The sequence below is a fragment of the Podarcis melisellensis genome (assembly GCF_964234715.1).
Source record: "Podarcis melisellensis genome assembly, chromosome: 5".
NCBI lineage: Eukaryota > Metazoa > Chordata > Lepidosauria > Squamata > Lacertidae > Podarcis > Podarcis melisellensis.
Genome location: NC_138537.1, coordinates 42484655 through 42498971, shown reverse-complemented (window position 1 = coordinate 42498971; position 14317 = coordinate 42484655). Strand labels below are relative to the sequence as shown.

At 44.6% G+C, this 14317-nt stretch overlaps 1 protein-coding gene across 3 annotated transcripts in view; it reads right to left on the bottom strand.

Moving 5' to 3' along the window:
• LDB1 (LIM domain binding 1) overlaps window positions 1–14317 on the bottom strand; it is a 60285-nt gene that overhangs the window by 22818 nt on the left and 23150 nt on the right. Inside the window, exon 1 of one of the 3 annotated variants that reach the window (XM_081912321.1) lies at window positions 5788–6199. The exons of the other annotated variants lie outside the window; for them this stretch is intronic. The gene's annotated coding sequence lies outside the window, so the exon portion shown is untranslated. Of the gene's footprint in view, window positions 1–5787; window positions 6200–14317 lie in introns of those variants that run through there. 3 annotated transcript variants of the gene reach the window in all.

The following is a 14317-nucleotide window of genomic DNA, read 5'->3' as shown; positions in this document are numbered from 1 at the left end:
TCTTTTGCCAGGTTCCAAAGTCCCAGTCTGTGTAAGGCTTTGCAGGTCAAAACAAACACTTTGAATTGGGCCTGGAAGCAAATGAGGAGCCAGTGAAGGTGAGAAAGGTTGTGATGTTTTATTCTCCTTGTTTGGTATCAGACTTTTATACTGAATTTGCTTGCTGTGCTTTAAATTCTGTTTTAAAATCTAATTGCTTCAAGGCACCTAAACAACATCCAGTCTAAGTTGACCAGCAAATGCAAATAACTAAAATAATAAATATATTTAAAAGCGGTCTCATGATTGCAGCAGGGGTAGAATGGTAAGCAGGACTGGTGCAGATAAATGTTAGGAGAAATATAGAGTTGTGTGGATTGCAATGCATTGGGGAGGGGGGATCTGCAGGCCTCCAGATGTTGTTGAGCTAGAATTCTCATCACTCCTGGCTAGAGGCCATGCTGGCTGCCACCAAGGGGAGTCTAAGAACACCTGAATCCCTCCCCATCCCTGCAATTCACGAAAGAGACTCTCATAACTTATTAACATCTCAGTATCTAAATAATAATAATACAATGTAAGGCAGGAGACATGCCAACAAGGGGGCTGGGATAATTTTATCATGCTTTGTGGGAGGGGGAAGAGTTTTCTTTAACAAACATCAATAGTAACGGATAGAAAGTAGAATGCAGAATCAAATGCAAAAGGGTCCAGGTCAAAGTTTCCACAACCACTAGTTTGCTGCAGAGATCCTTCAACTATCATTCTGCAGAAGATCAACTGGGCCTGCAACTTTGGCTTGCCGTGTCTTTGATACACTGAACTCTGTTATCCCAGCATTGCTTCTGGCACTATAAATAGGTGCTTCCTGGCTCCCATTAAGTTTCCTGGACACTCAGAAGATATAACGCACTGCAGTGTATAAGGCAACGTTCCACCAAGAGTTCCAAAACACCAGTATGTGCTCCAACCCTGAGACTAGAGAGCTGAAGGAAGCACACGCGAGTTAAAACTGCCTACTTACAGCTCACCATTTTATCCCTCTTCCCTTGTGTGTCTTGTCTTTTTAGTTTGTAAGTTTGATGGAAGGCCCTCTATCTTTCTTTCATTTCTGTGTTCCGCTTTAGGAGACAACAGGACAGAAACACAGCAAATAAAAAAGAGAAAAAGAAAGAAGAGGTAGAAGGATTGTGATCTCACATGCTGCTGTTTTAAGGATCAAAAGCTGGAGAAAATCTTCCCTAAAGTAATGTGCATTACTCCAGATTTGGTCCTACCATCAGTGCTGCCCATTTTGAAGTCTACACTATTTCTGAGGTTATGCATCCACATTTATATCAAGTCTGATGCCTCAAACCCTATAATGCAACAGTGTTAGGAGGAAAAAAAGCACAATTTTGGTCAATTGAAGAGACGGTTATCTATTTCACTAGCCCCACTAGGCTCAGTAGGCCTATCAGCCAGGTAAGTGTTTACAGGATTACAACCTGCACACTTCAACCAACATTTAAAGCCAAGGTAGAATCCCAAAGTACCCCACTTTGGAATTCTAAATTCTTGGTGCAGAAAGGGTGGTCCTATTCATCATTTTAAAAGCCACAAAGGGGGGGGGGGGGAAACAGGCATATTTGGTGAAGTACTACAGCAAAGCAGATGTGCCAGTGGTTCATGCTTCCAGTATAAAGCCTGAAGAGGGATCATACATATCTCTCCCCATTCCACCCATGGTAAGACACATGAGATGAGCTGGACTACCATTTGGGGCTCATGCCTCTTACCCATGGAATAAGCTGAGCAGCTTCCCTTTCGGAGACTGGCAAGCACATCCATTATTTGCATTCCCAATGCTAGTCAATTGTATGTACATTATTGCCATTTCTTTATAACCTCCAAAAGCTATTCTACATTCCAAATGAATTAACCCTTACATGAGCTGGCCCAAATACTCTTATGGAAAGGAAGAGAGATCTCAAAAAGCAAAATGGAGCATATATACCTCTATACAACTGGAAAGGCCTTGACAAAGAAGTAGAGGAAATAAAAGTGTGAGTTGTGGGCTTTTTAAATTATACTTGTCAGCTTGATCAGCAAAGTGCTGTGCAACCATGAGCCCCCGTGGGTTGGCAGTAGCACAGTGCTTTGGAGAGTGGATGGCATGCCTTAAATCCAGTGCCAAGGACCTGCAGAGTCTGGGCTAGGACTCTCTGCTGTGGAATTCTAAACCAAAATAAAGAAGCACAATGAAAAACCACATTTCCATTAGATCAGTTTCCAAAAGCTACAGAATAGATCTGAATCAGTACTGAGCATGTTCGAGAGATGGTGTGACAGAGCTAAGAAGATACAGCTTTGGGGAACTGATAATCCCTCACCTAATCACTAATGGTTTTGTTTTGCAACACTGTTTTGCTTTGTTGAGGGAGATAGTGGAATCAGCAGTTTTTCCTGTGCAGATCCAGGCTGTGATGTTTAGCCAGCAGGCCCCAATCATACTACAACATAGCCTGCTCTAAACAATAGTTTGAAATCCGGGTGCTCTTACAATCTTGTAAAAAAGAAAAGAAAGGAAGCTCCCCTTGCCCAAATAAATTCCTACTGGAAAATCTATGGTGCTACTCAATAGCTAGAGAACCCTCTACTTTACATGACCACTGGATAGAGCAACACGGAGAAGCAGCATGCCTACTAGATCTCTTTCTACAACAGGAAACCCAGAGGTAATCTGGAACTGACCATAGACAATAAGACAAAAATGATGGGCATGCTCTGTAATTGATAGATCTTCAACTGCTTGGATTTGAAAAGTTGGGGGAGGGGGAGGAATGAACCACTGCATAAGGTGACACAAAAACATAGTAATACAGACAGGAGTATTTCGTCACATGTATAGTATATGCTCAACTTGGGTATATTTGATGGGTGAAATGAAAAATGTTCATGGGATTTCTCGGCAGGAAGGTGTTCTCTGACAGTCATTCAAAAACACAGGGCACATAAAGTGTGATAGCACTGTTGTGCGAGTGATAGTTACATTTTGAATCTTTAGAGTGCTTTATGATTCTGTACTGTTCCAAGTGAGACACAAACTCAAACACAGATCCCTGCGCATTCAAAACTTCCCAGCAACAAGAGATTATCCATTGTGTGGAGACTTCTTCAGTTCCTTCATTGATGCTTCCAGAAAAGGAGAGAAACCCAAGTATCAGACACCTCCTTTGGCAGTATTAACGTAAACATTTTACCAGCATACTCCTCCAAATAAACTCACAACAATTGCCCTGCAAATATGCAGAAAAGATAGAAATGGCTTGTTTATAACAAAGGACTAAGGAGATTAATAAGTTGGCTGTTGACCTATTATTTGCTTTCCTCAGCCTCCTTAAATGATTCTTACTGACCTGTTTGTACTCCCTACTGGGCTCAGTGCAGATGAAGCACAATACTGTGCTTTACACTGTATGTGGCCAGTCTGTCATGGAGAGGTTGTTGCTTTTCAGCACTGCTTTAGTCATCCCATGTTCAGAATAACTACCCAGATGGGGAAACTTAAACCTTGGAGGACAGATGGTGCCCCTTGAGCAGCTCTTGATTGCAGCCTCTATTCACCAAATCTTCTAGAGAAACTGCATCTCATCCCTTATCTATCTTTCCACAATGAATACTGACATTGTCAACACACAACAGAGGTCCAAAGATTTTTATGAAATAACACACACACACACACACACACACACTCTTCCCAAAGTCTGGAGACCAAGCTCCTAAATAACAAAACCTAAAGTGAATACAATATCCTTGCTAATCTGTTGAAGCAAAAAATGTAAATTCTTGAGGCACCTTAAAGACTAACCAATTTATTATGGCACAAACTTTCATATAGACCAGAGTTTGGTCCACAAAAATGTATGCTGTCATAAATGTGTTTAGTCTTTAAGGTGCCACAAGGTAGTCTGTCAAACCTTTAGCTGAGATTTTAACAAATCCTTCTCCCTGTTCTGAGGACTTGCAAGAAACCAAAGGGAGACACTAAACTGGAAATTCAAGTTCTATAGAGTTGTCTACACACCAACAGTGTTAGTGTCTGGTATGCAGGGCCTCTTTGAGGCAAGAGTCTGTAAAGAAGTGGACGTGTTCTAATTTCAGTACACAGTCCCAAGACACACTAAAGCAGCTGTTCCTGACCTGGTGTCCTCCAATTGTTGCAGATGGACTACCTCTCCCCTTCTCCCTGACCATTGACTATGCTGGCTGGGGTTGAGGTTAGCAGTCCAAAACTTCTGGAGGGCACTAGGTTGTAGAAGGTTTCATTTAAGCCTAGTGCAGGTGAGAATTCTCTTTCATGAGCTCAACATATCCCCACCTCTTTACCCTGCTCTGAGTCAACCAGCAGCTAGGGTCTAGATTAGAATTAGCCAGTGTGTCTAATGATCCCAAGACAAATGTGCTCTCCACTAGGGAAGGACCACAGTAAATAAACTCCTATGGGTACAAGTCGCCGGCTCTTCCAAGTTGAAGACATTGTGTCCAATGCAAATTTTGCCCCCTGGACAGGGTTTGATACAGCTACAAAGCATGTTTAGACTCAAGGATACTAAGAAGAATCACAGAATATGACAGGTTAATTGAAAACACTCCCCACATTTCCCCCAGGAACTACTGTCCTATCCCAAGTCCGAACATTTGTTTGAAACTTAAGAAATGCAGAAAACAGGGGAAGGCTTGCTTAAGAGAGCTTCCACACTGACAAAATCCCAACTCCAGCACCGACCTACTGGATATGCAAAGGCCACTCCTCCACCGCCCTGTCCAGCTCTAACCTCGCTGAGCAGCCTGGAAACTGGAAAAACTTATAACTGGTTTTCCAGGGGAAAGAGCTCTCAGCCAAACACAAGCTATTCTGGTTTACAGAAGGAAGCTGAAGCAAGACAGAAGGAAAGGGTCTGAGGCCAGGGAAGGCTGCTGCAGAGTGACAGCAGGAGAACAGCCTCCGGCAAAGAAAAATTAAACGACCCCATCATGCACACTGCGACCCCTAGTGCTGCTTATCTCCAGGGACCTATCCCCCCCCAAAAAAACCACACCACCCAATCCCACAATTTCTTCCTAACACTCTGAGATTCTGCCATTCCCCTGTTTTGAAAACAGCAGACTTAGGAGTTGCAAACTCCACTAGAGGAGAATTCTGGTCTCCCTCGCGTCTTGGTGGCCTCCCTCGCCCACTGACCAAATATACACACCTTGAAGGAAACTTTATGATCTTTGCTGCTGCTGCTGCTCCTAAGAAAGCCCCCAGACCCAAGAAGCCCCCATCCCCAAATCAACCCCCTCGGTTCCTTTCCCTTCCCACACCCCCTCTTACTTAAAGGCCAGCTTGCAAGTCTTTTCCGAGGAGAGTAAGGCCTAGTGTCACTGCCTGAAGACACCGGGGGTGAAAGAGAGGAATCCAGAAGAAAGGGGGGGGGAAACAGGCTGGGAACAAGAAGACCCCCTCGCTGGGAGATCCTCCCACCCACCCAAAAGGCAAGCCGGAGTGTCTTCAATCCCTCTGCCTTTCCTGCCCAGCACAGCTCCTTCCCAATCCTCACATGGCTCTGGGAGCGCAGACATGCTCGGATGGAGGAAGCCCTTCGCCGCGCCGCATCCATGCAAGAGCCGTGGTTGGGAAGAAGCCATTGAACCGCCCCCCGCCGCCGCCGCCGCCGGCTCCTCCACACACACACACCCCGGACCTTTCCCAGGCACCCGGGACGGCCTCGCGGACCTCCCCCGAACTTGATCCGAGCGCCAGCGCCGAGCTCCGAGCCTTACCTGGGGAGAAGTGGCGGAGTGTCGCTGCTGCGGGCGAGGGGCGGGCCGGTGGGGTGGGGGGAGAAGTGGGAGACGGCGGCAAGACGGGAACTCAGAACATCCCTGCTGCCCGAGGGTGCTTTACTCCCAGCCAGCCATGGGGAGAGGAGAGAGAAAGTTCAAAATGGAAAGAATAATTGAGGAAAAAGGCCAGGAGCCGGGTTGCAACTGGACCAGGCGGGAGCGGAGCGCGGCGGCGGCTGCCGAGAGGCCTAGCGGAGCCAGCGGCCGCCGAAGGAAACAGGAAGGCTTCGGTGAAAAGGAGGAAGCCCGTCCTTTGTCTGCCAGGTTTTCCCTGAACAATGGCTGCTCCTGCTGCTGTCTCAGGCCCTCTGTTGGGGCATGGAGGAGGCTCGGCTCTTGCACACACGCTCGCTCTCGCGTACACGCGCGCGCACACACACACCACCCTGTGCCTTTCAGAAAGAGGCCCAGAAGCTCCTCTCCGAGGAGGAGGAGGAGGAGGCCTTCCCTCCCCACTCCCACTCCTCTCTCCCCCGCTCCAGGGGCTGCTCTGATCGCATGAAAGAGGGAGGGATCTGCCATGCCTAGGCTGAGAAAAACAAAAGGGAGAGACAGACCCAGACAGAAAGAGGTAAATCCCAGGGAGGGAAGGGGACGCCAGGCAGCCGGAAAGACCAGAGGAGAGAAAGATGCGGTGGGAGGTGATGCCATCCGCCCTTAAGGATGATGATGATGGTGAAGAAGAAGAAGAGGGGTGGGTGAAAAAGCTCCCCACTCTTAAGTAAAGCAGCCTGGGAAGTACCAGGTCTTCTCCCACCATGGAAGAAACTCTCGGGCTCTACAGCAAAAACATAAAAAAGGCCAATTCCCCCCACCCTCATCTAAGCGGGATGGAGAGCTTCAATGCGTGCCTTATTCCAGGTCTTGCAAATATCCCTGGTAGGAAGGAAACTTCGCCACGTTGGGAGGTTTCACTCGTTTCTTCCATCTACGCAAATCTAGTGTCCAAATCGCTTTAATTCAAAGAAAGGGTTGGGGTTTCAATGAAAGCTTGAAGTACTGGGTAGTTTGTTGCAAGGACGCACCTAAGAAGCAAAAACCCTTTGCATTTAGTAGGAGTTACTTCCAAGTAAATTAAACATTCATAGAATCCAGCTGAAACTGATATTTTGTTACCCACAAACAACCACGAAAATAATTACTAGCGGAACTGTATGTGAGGAGATGGGCATTTAATTACTCCAGTTCCTGCTAGCTTGTAGGGTTTGGTTTAGAGTAGACCAAAAGCCTAAATTTCTGCGATACCAGATGCAAAATGTTTATATCTCAGTGTAATTAGGGCAACTGGGATGAGACATCCTAGGGCTGTGCAGTCCAAAGCCTTCACTGCAATTCCCAGGATGTGGTGCCTTTTTGTGATATGGGGTCTCTTCTATAGGTAGTCAAAAACAGTTATATGTCTTCCCTTGAAGCAGGGCTGAATTTGTGTCAAGTTGTTATGAGCAATGGCTAAAACCAGTAGAACTAAACTTGTGGTGTGGCTCACCAAGGACAGCCATGGAACCTAGGGCTCAGATTGTCAGTTCCCCCCATCCAACAGAGGAGCCAACAGCTTCACAGTTTGGTTGCTGGGAATGGCGAAAGCCATTCCTTTTGCATCGCTGCATGTCCTCCAGCTGTCAATAGCACAGAACCACTGTCAGGAGAAAAGGATGCAACCTTAGCCTAGGGCTCAGCCTTGAACATGTCTTGTAATCATAAATAAGAGTACCTATACTGGCCGCCTGATGAATAACTACAAATATTATGAGCACATTTAGAATTCAGTGGAAGGTTTCTAGCGCAGGATAGTGACCTGCAGGCACGTTTGAGCCTTCACATTTCTAATTTTAGAAACAGAGTGAATCTATAGCATTGGTCTTTATGTAAGACAGAATTGAACTAAAGCAGAGGTAGGGAACCTGTGTCTTCCAGACATCACTAGACTACAACTCCCATAATCCCTGACCATCACTTATGATGGAGTCCCACAACAGCTGGAGAGCTACAAGTTCCTCATCATTAGGTCTAATGCCACTGCGTCCACTTCAGAGCTGCCCTGAGATACATGAACCTTGCAGGTACAGACAAGATGTCTTTCAAACCCTAAATGTTACTAAGCAGGGAAGCATGAAATCCAGTGCTAGCCAGAAACAAGGGACAAAAGTGAGTTTTCAGCACCTGTTCTATGGGCAAAATATGTTCTGTAGAATGCAACATCCCAAAATAAGGACACATGGCAGCTTTTGCAAATGAGAACTGATGGACAGAGCTGGCAAAAGACACTTTTTCCTTCAGAACTTTTAATTGCATTTTTTTCTGAAAAAAGTAATAACAACACATTGTTGTTTTTAACCTGGAAACTAAACCCCAAGTATGCATCATTTCATTTTAGAGCAAACCTTTTTAGCCACTCAGATTGGCTGGTGTTGGTTGGTATTATTTAATTCTCCTGCAATGAAGAGTAATTTTGAGATATACACCATGTAAAAAAGCCAGTAAGATTCAAGGCATAAAATTAGGTGCTTCCTTCAACTGAGCACTGGAAAATAATTGGGGGGGGGGAGTATATAGCTGGTTGTGCAAATGTGCACACATACACAGCTGCAGCTGTACAACTGTTCTAGCACAATAGACTTTTTTAAAGTTACACTGTAATAGAACAAACCCTCAAAATATGGAATGCATGCCTTCCACTTAACTGATGGCTTGCTTTAGAAGGAGAAGCCTAAATGTACTGGCAGCCTGAACCAGGATTGTCATATTTTCATCAGATGCTAGAATCAGAAGTCAATAAATACAACATTTTAAATGCCTGCTACTCATCTGAGCAAGTAAGAAAATAATGGAAGAATACTTCATTCTGCAGAACTCTGGGTAACGTGCAATTGCAACTGCAGCTGAAAGGCTACACATCTGTTTTCTTTTTCATAAAAGGAGTCGGGGCTTGGATTATGTGCTGAAATACGAAATCATACACACACACAAAACGTAGCTAAAGTGCTGTGTGTCAAACTGCCACTGGGACAAACCAAAGCTCTGCTTTCGGGAACAGCCTAGCGATAGGAATGGTTCTAATTACCAGGCTCTGAGCTACAGAATTCAGGTCACAAATTTCCTGAGAATCAGAGTTGGTTCTAGTGAGGGTCTAGCAAGGAGATGTGAGTCTCCGCTACATAAAAACAAAGGATCAGTCTTATGTGGTTAGTACATCTAGCACAGTATCCCCTCTCTGACAAGAACCAGCTCCAGATGTACCAGAGGAAGCCTGAAACACTGCAATGAATCAGCATATAACTCCAGCCTTTGCCATTCACTTTTCAGTTATTTCACTCTCCTAAACTGGTGACACCCTCAGCAAGAGGTCCTTGTATGTACAGTGGTACCTTGGGTTACATACGCTTCAGGTTACACACTCCACTAAGCCAGAAATAGTGCTTCAGGTTAAGAACTTTGCTTCAGGATAAGAACAAAAATCGTGCTCCGACGGCGCAACAGCAGCAGGAGACCCCATTAGCTAAAGTGGTGCTTCAGGTTAAGAACAGTTTCAGGTTAAGAACGGACCTCCGGAACGAATTACGGTAAGTACTTAACCCGAGGTACCACTGTATTTACAAAATCCTAAACAACTTGGGTCTACGGTACCTCAGGGATCACCTGAACCCTTATATCCCATTTTGATCACTAACTAAAATAATCTGCAAGAACTAAAATAATCTTCAGGAATGTTGTAGATCATTCCCCAAGTTGGCGAGGCTCACTTGATAACAAGAAATGGAGCCTTTAGAGTCATCAGCCCAGGCCTGTGGAATATTCTGCCAACAGAGATTCAGCAGGCACCTTCTGCTTCAACTTCTAAACGCCTGCTGAAAACTTTTCTATTCCACCAGGCCTGTGAAGGAAATGAAGAACGCATCTACAATGGTTAATTGGTGTCTGTGTTTAACTTTTTTATATGATTCTTACTGTGTAGTTTTACTCTTTTTTGTTGTTGTTGCAAACTGCTTTGAAATTTATTATACTGCTATTTCATTAAAAAATATTTCTATAAAGAAATAAGATATCTGAACCATTTTAGTTAATGGCTATGGAAAGGGTTATGCCTAGGAAGAAATTCTACACCTTTTGAAGTTAGTTAAACTATTGGCTATCACCATGATCTTATGGTAGCATGTTTCAAGGATCAATGATGCATGCTGTGGTAAAGAACTTAAAAAAACAAAAACTAGATTTTAGTTTTAATTTCACTGTGTTACCCCTTCAGTTCTAGTGGAATGGTAAACATTAAAATGTTAGGCGAACACTTCTGGGTGGTTCCAGACAACTGTAGTGAAGGTGTTTCACCCATTTGAGCTCAACGGAAGAGCAGACAGGGAAATGATCAAGGTGGGCAAGCCAGTATTTTTAAAAAAACAGAGCTGCTACTACTACGTTCTCAGATCTATGCTCAGTCTCCCAATCACAGAGTTTCTAGCCTAGTAAGCAAAGGCGGCAATAGACTTTCTCCTCTTGGCTGCTTCAGTGCCACAAAAAGCAGCATAGCCTAGGGTTCTAGCCCTGGGTGCAAGGGTCAGTTTCTGGCTCTGATTTAAAATGCTACCAAGCAGTCCTCTAATCAACTTGGGTTTTGCAAGGAACGGCAGACAAAACAGGATGAGTCACAGAATAGCACCTTCATGCGATACTGCTCCTTTCAGCAGAAGCACCACGGTGAATCTGTTATTTGATGTGCCCAGTTACCATGGCTGTAGTGATGGTGTCTGGGAAAGGATGGTGCTGCTATCTGTTCACTACTGCAGCAAAGGGTTATGAGTCATTTCCAAAATTCAGGGTACCATACCATGTGATAAAACACTGAATGGTCTGATTATGAAGCTATTTTCCTGAGTGATTTTAAAATAATAATAATAACCCTTATAAAATATTATTTTTAATCATTTCCCTCTCCTGGCATTAACAGGTGTCATCCTAACAATCCACAGTGGCAAGGAAACACTTCTTCAGGACCCAAAGCTTGGGAAATGGAGCCATAGCATATCCTAATGCACATATATTTGTGAGGTTTCTAACCTGTGGCTGATGCAAGTTCAAGGCTTCCTAGAAAGGGAGACCCAATCCCTTGCTGTAACAATCATATAAATCTGATATTTTGGAGGTACAGAAAAATAGCTTATCCCCTTCCACCTCCTCTTTGAAATGCTAGGTTGGCAGGAGCAGGGACCGAGCAATGGGAGCTCACCCTGTCGCGGGGATTCGAACCGCCGACCTTCTGATCGGCAAGTCCTAGGCTCTGTGGTTTAACCCACAGCACCACCCGCGTCCCATAAGAACAAAAATACTGCCTACTATGACATTCTTGATTTCCTAAGTGCTTTACAGCCTTTATTGTATGTAACCTCACCACAATGCTGTGAGAGAAAAGTTATCAGGATTCCTGTTCTACAGGTGTGTGGGATTGGTGCTGAACATTTTTCTCTCAGAACTATATAAGTAATCTTTAGCAGCAGTTGAATATACATCAAGATCTTCCAGATCAAAGTACTAGATCTATTAATCCAGTGGAGTACACCTCTTTCGGGCATCCACACATTGTAGACTTCTGTCCCACCTGACATCTCAGATTCACACATCACACAACTGCACCATCAACAATGCAGTGATAGAGAATGTCTATATACATATTATAATGGGGTTAGGAAATGAGACAAACAAGCTTCCCAACAAAGCTAGAAGTTCTGTGATTCAGGTTAGCTAGGCATGGAGAGGGTGGGAATTATACCTGCCTCATGGGGTGTATCAAAATCCAGAAACGGGGGGGGGGGACTAATTTTCCCACATGTATTTGGGGAGGGTGAAAACCACTAAGTCCTGCAGACTGGTAGGTTTGGGGGTCAGCAATATCATTTTTTAGCAGCATCAGTCCATGTCACAGGAACACATCCTCTAGTAGGAATACATCTTTAGCAACCTTTGGGTAGGCAGAAATAAAACATGCCCTGTGTGTGCATTTTATTCTCCCGTCTGCTCACTTAGGGCACCCTTATGCTACAGCAGCCTTGCAGCGCATCCTCACCTTCAGCGATCCCTCTTTGGAGCAGGTCCACAAAGATGCAGCAGCTCCAGCTGGTTCTGGTTCCAGTCAAGTTAATAATTAAAGAGGAATTGGATGGATGCTGAAGCAGGACTGGGATGTGGTTGGCGGAAGTCCAGTGGGAGGTATTGTGTATTTTGTGTTCTCATTTTGTATTTTAATGTTGTGAACCACCCTGTGATGTTTGGACGAAGGGCACTATACATATTTTAACAGGAAGAAGAAGAAGAAGAAGAAGAGAAGGAGGAGGAGGAGGAGGAAGATCCCCTCCACCTTTTATACATAGGAGTCCAGCAGCACAAGAACCAACCTCCCCCCCCCTCTCTCTCAACTCCTGCAGTTCTCTCTTCAGTCTTTTCATGTGCCACAGTTCACCAGCCCCTTTTTACTGTACTCTGTGCAGCTAGCACTGGTGCTCTGGGAGATATAAATCACACAGACACAGCTTTACGGCCATTGATCCAACCACGTGGCAACGGATGCCGCTCTCCGACGAGGAGCATTTCCCCTTGTTAGAAGAGAGACACAGCTGCTCAGAAACTTAAGTCCTTTTCGCTGGGGCTTTGCCAAGATTAGATAGCCAAGATGGTTAGAACGCCTTAGGGAATATGGAGGGTGGAGGTTGGGTCAGATTTCCAGATCCTATGTGTAGGACCCTGAGGGGCTTGAAGGGACACTGGTTAACTCCAGAGAAAGCACCAAAACAATTACTCACCAACAAATCCTGGGGCTGTGTGTGTGTGACGGTGGGGAAGGGCCCTCATCTGAGAGGCAGGCTGTCTACTCCAGGACTTGTTGGCATGCGAAGTCACAGGAGGAGAGGGGGGGACCTCTGCACCTTGCAAAGGCCACAGCTGAGCAGGTGTTTCCTGTCACTTGTTTCAGGCAGTTAAGTGCTTCCTTCAGGGCCTGCTAAACAGAGTCCTTCATCTTCCTCTCTAGTCTAGCCCTAGTTCCACAGGCAAATAGTCCACAGTCATTTGATCTCCATTTCTTTTGTTGCCACTGATCAATGAGGTTTCCAAAGAGCTGCCCCCAGCAAGGCAGCTTCTATGCTACGTTCCCAGTACCCAGGTACACTTCTGCTATGGGTGCCACTCAGCTTATCTCCTGTGCTATACAGGAACATGTGGCTACTTCATGTGTAGCAGGGCCTCAAGCGGGGTTCACAGCTACGGACAGTTTTTGCTCCAGCTGGATTCTATTAGGTTACAAAAACTTACCCGATTTTACATACAGATTCCTGGCATGACAGTATTCTGAACAACAGGACTACAAAGCTAGTTTTACCAACTTTTTCATTGCCCTGCAGGCACCTTTAGCATATAGCAACCTGGAATAATTTGATCTCTTCTGTTTGTTTGTTGGTAGCACAATATAATAAACAGACTGTGTCTGTCTAGAAATAAATAAATCATTGTTTTTGACCAAGGTAACCAAATGAAGTGGCCTGCATAAAATCATGAAATATCAATTTGATTTATTATTATTTTTTGCACAATCTACTCCTTTTCTGTTAGCCATAGGGAGGAACAAAGAGCTATGCCAGGTGTTAAATCTGTTTTGCTTGTCTACTGAAATTCCTGTCTTCCTCCCCCTCTGCCTTCTGAGATTTCATATGATGTTCAGGGCATTTTCAAGTCTTGTTTTGCAGCCTTAAGGGCTAGAAACTTAAAAGAAGATGACATTCTCAGGATGCTGAAGTTTGACCCCAAACCAATTCTTGTGCTTGCATTGTATGATAATGTAATGCACATTGACCTGAATAAAAGGCGGAAAGCATGCCTTAATTTGTTTGATGGCCCTGCACTGCCCCTGGAAGATAACTGGAAGAGACATCAGGTGTCTCTGAACCAGTCATTGAGACAGAAGGGAAATTATTTTAAAGTTGCTCTGATTACAACTTTGAAAACGTTTAGACAGAGCTTGTAACTGTCACTGATTCCTGCACTAAGCTAATAGACCAGAGATTCTCCAACTGGACCATAAGCTCCATTTAGGTGATCCCAATAAAAGATTGTGAGCAGTCAATAATATTTTTTGTGTTGGCTCTGTGCCTGATTTGTTGTTGGTTTTTTCCCCCTGACAATTGAGATTGAGGTCATTTTGACCAGCAAAGGAATTATCAAACAAGCTAACAAGGACTTGGCCTATGGCCCATTATTTTCATAATAGAACACTGGTACAGTTTACTGATTTCTCCCTTTTAAAAAAAATGCCACTTAAAGGGGCACTTCTCGGTAGATTGGCCTAGATCCTTTGGTTTTCACTGGGTGGTGCTGGTTTTGAACATGAAGCTGGCATTGAAAAAGAAGCAAGTGTTGCTATGTGATTCTCTGAGACGAGTTTTCAAGTGTCTCTCTACAACTATACTGCTCCCTAAGTTGACTTCCTGAG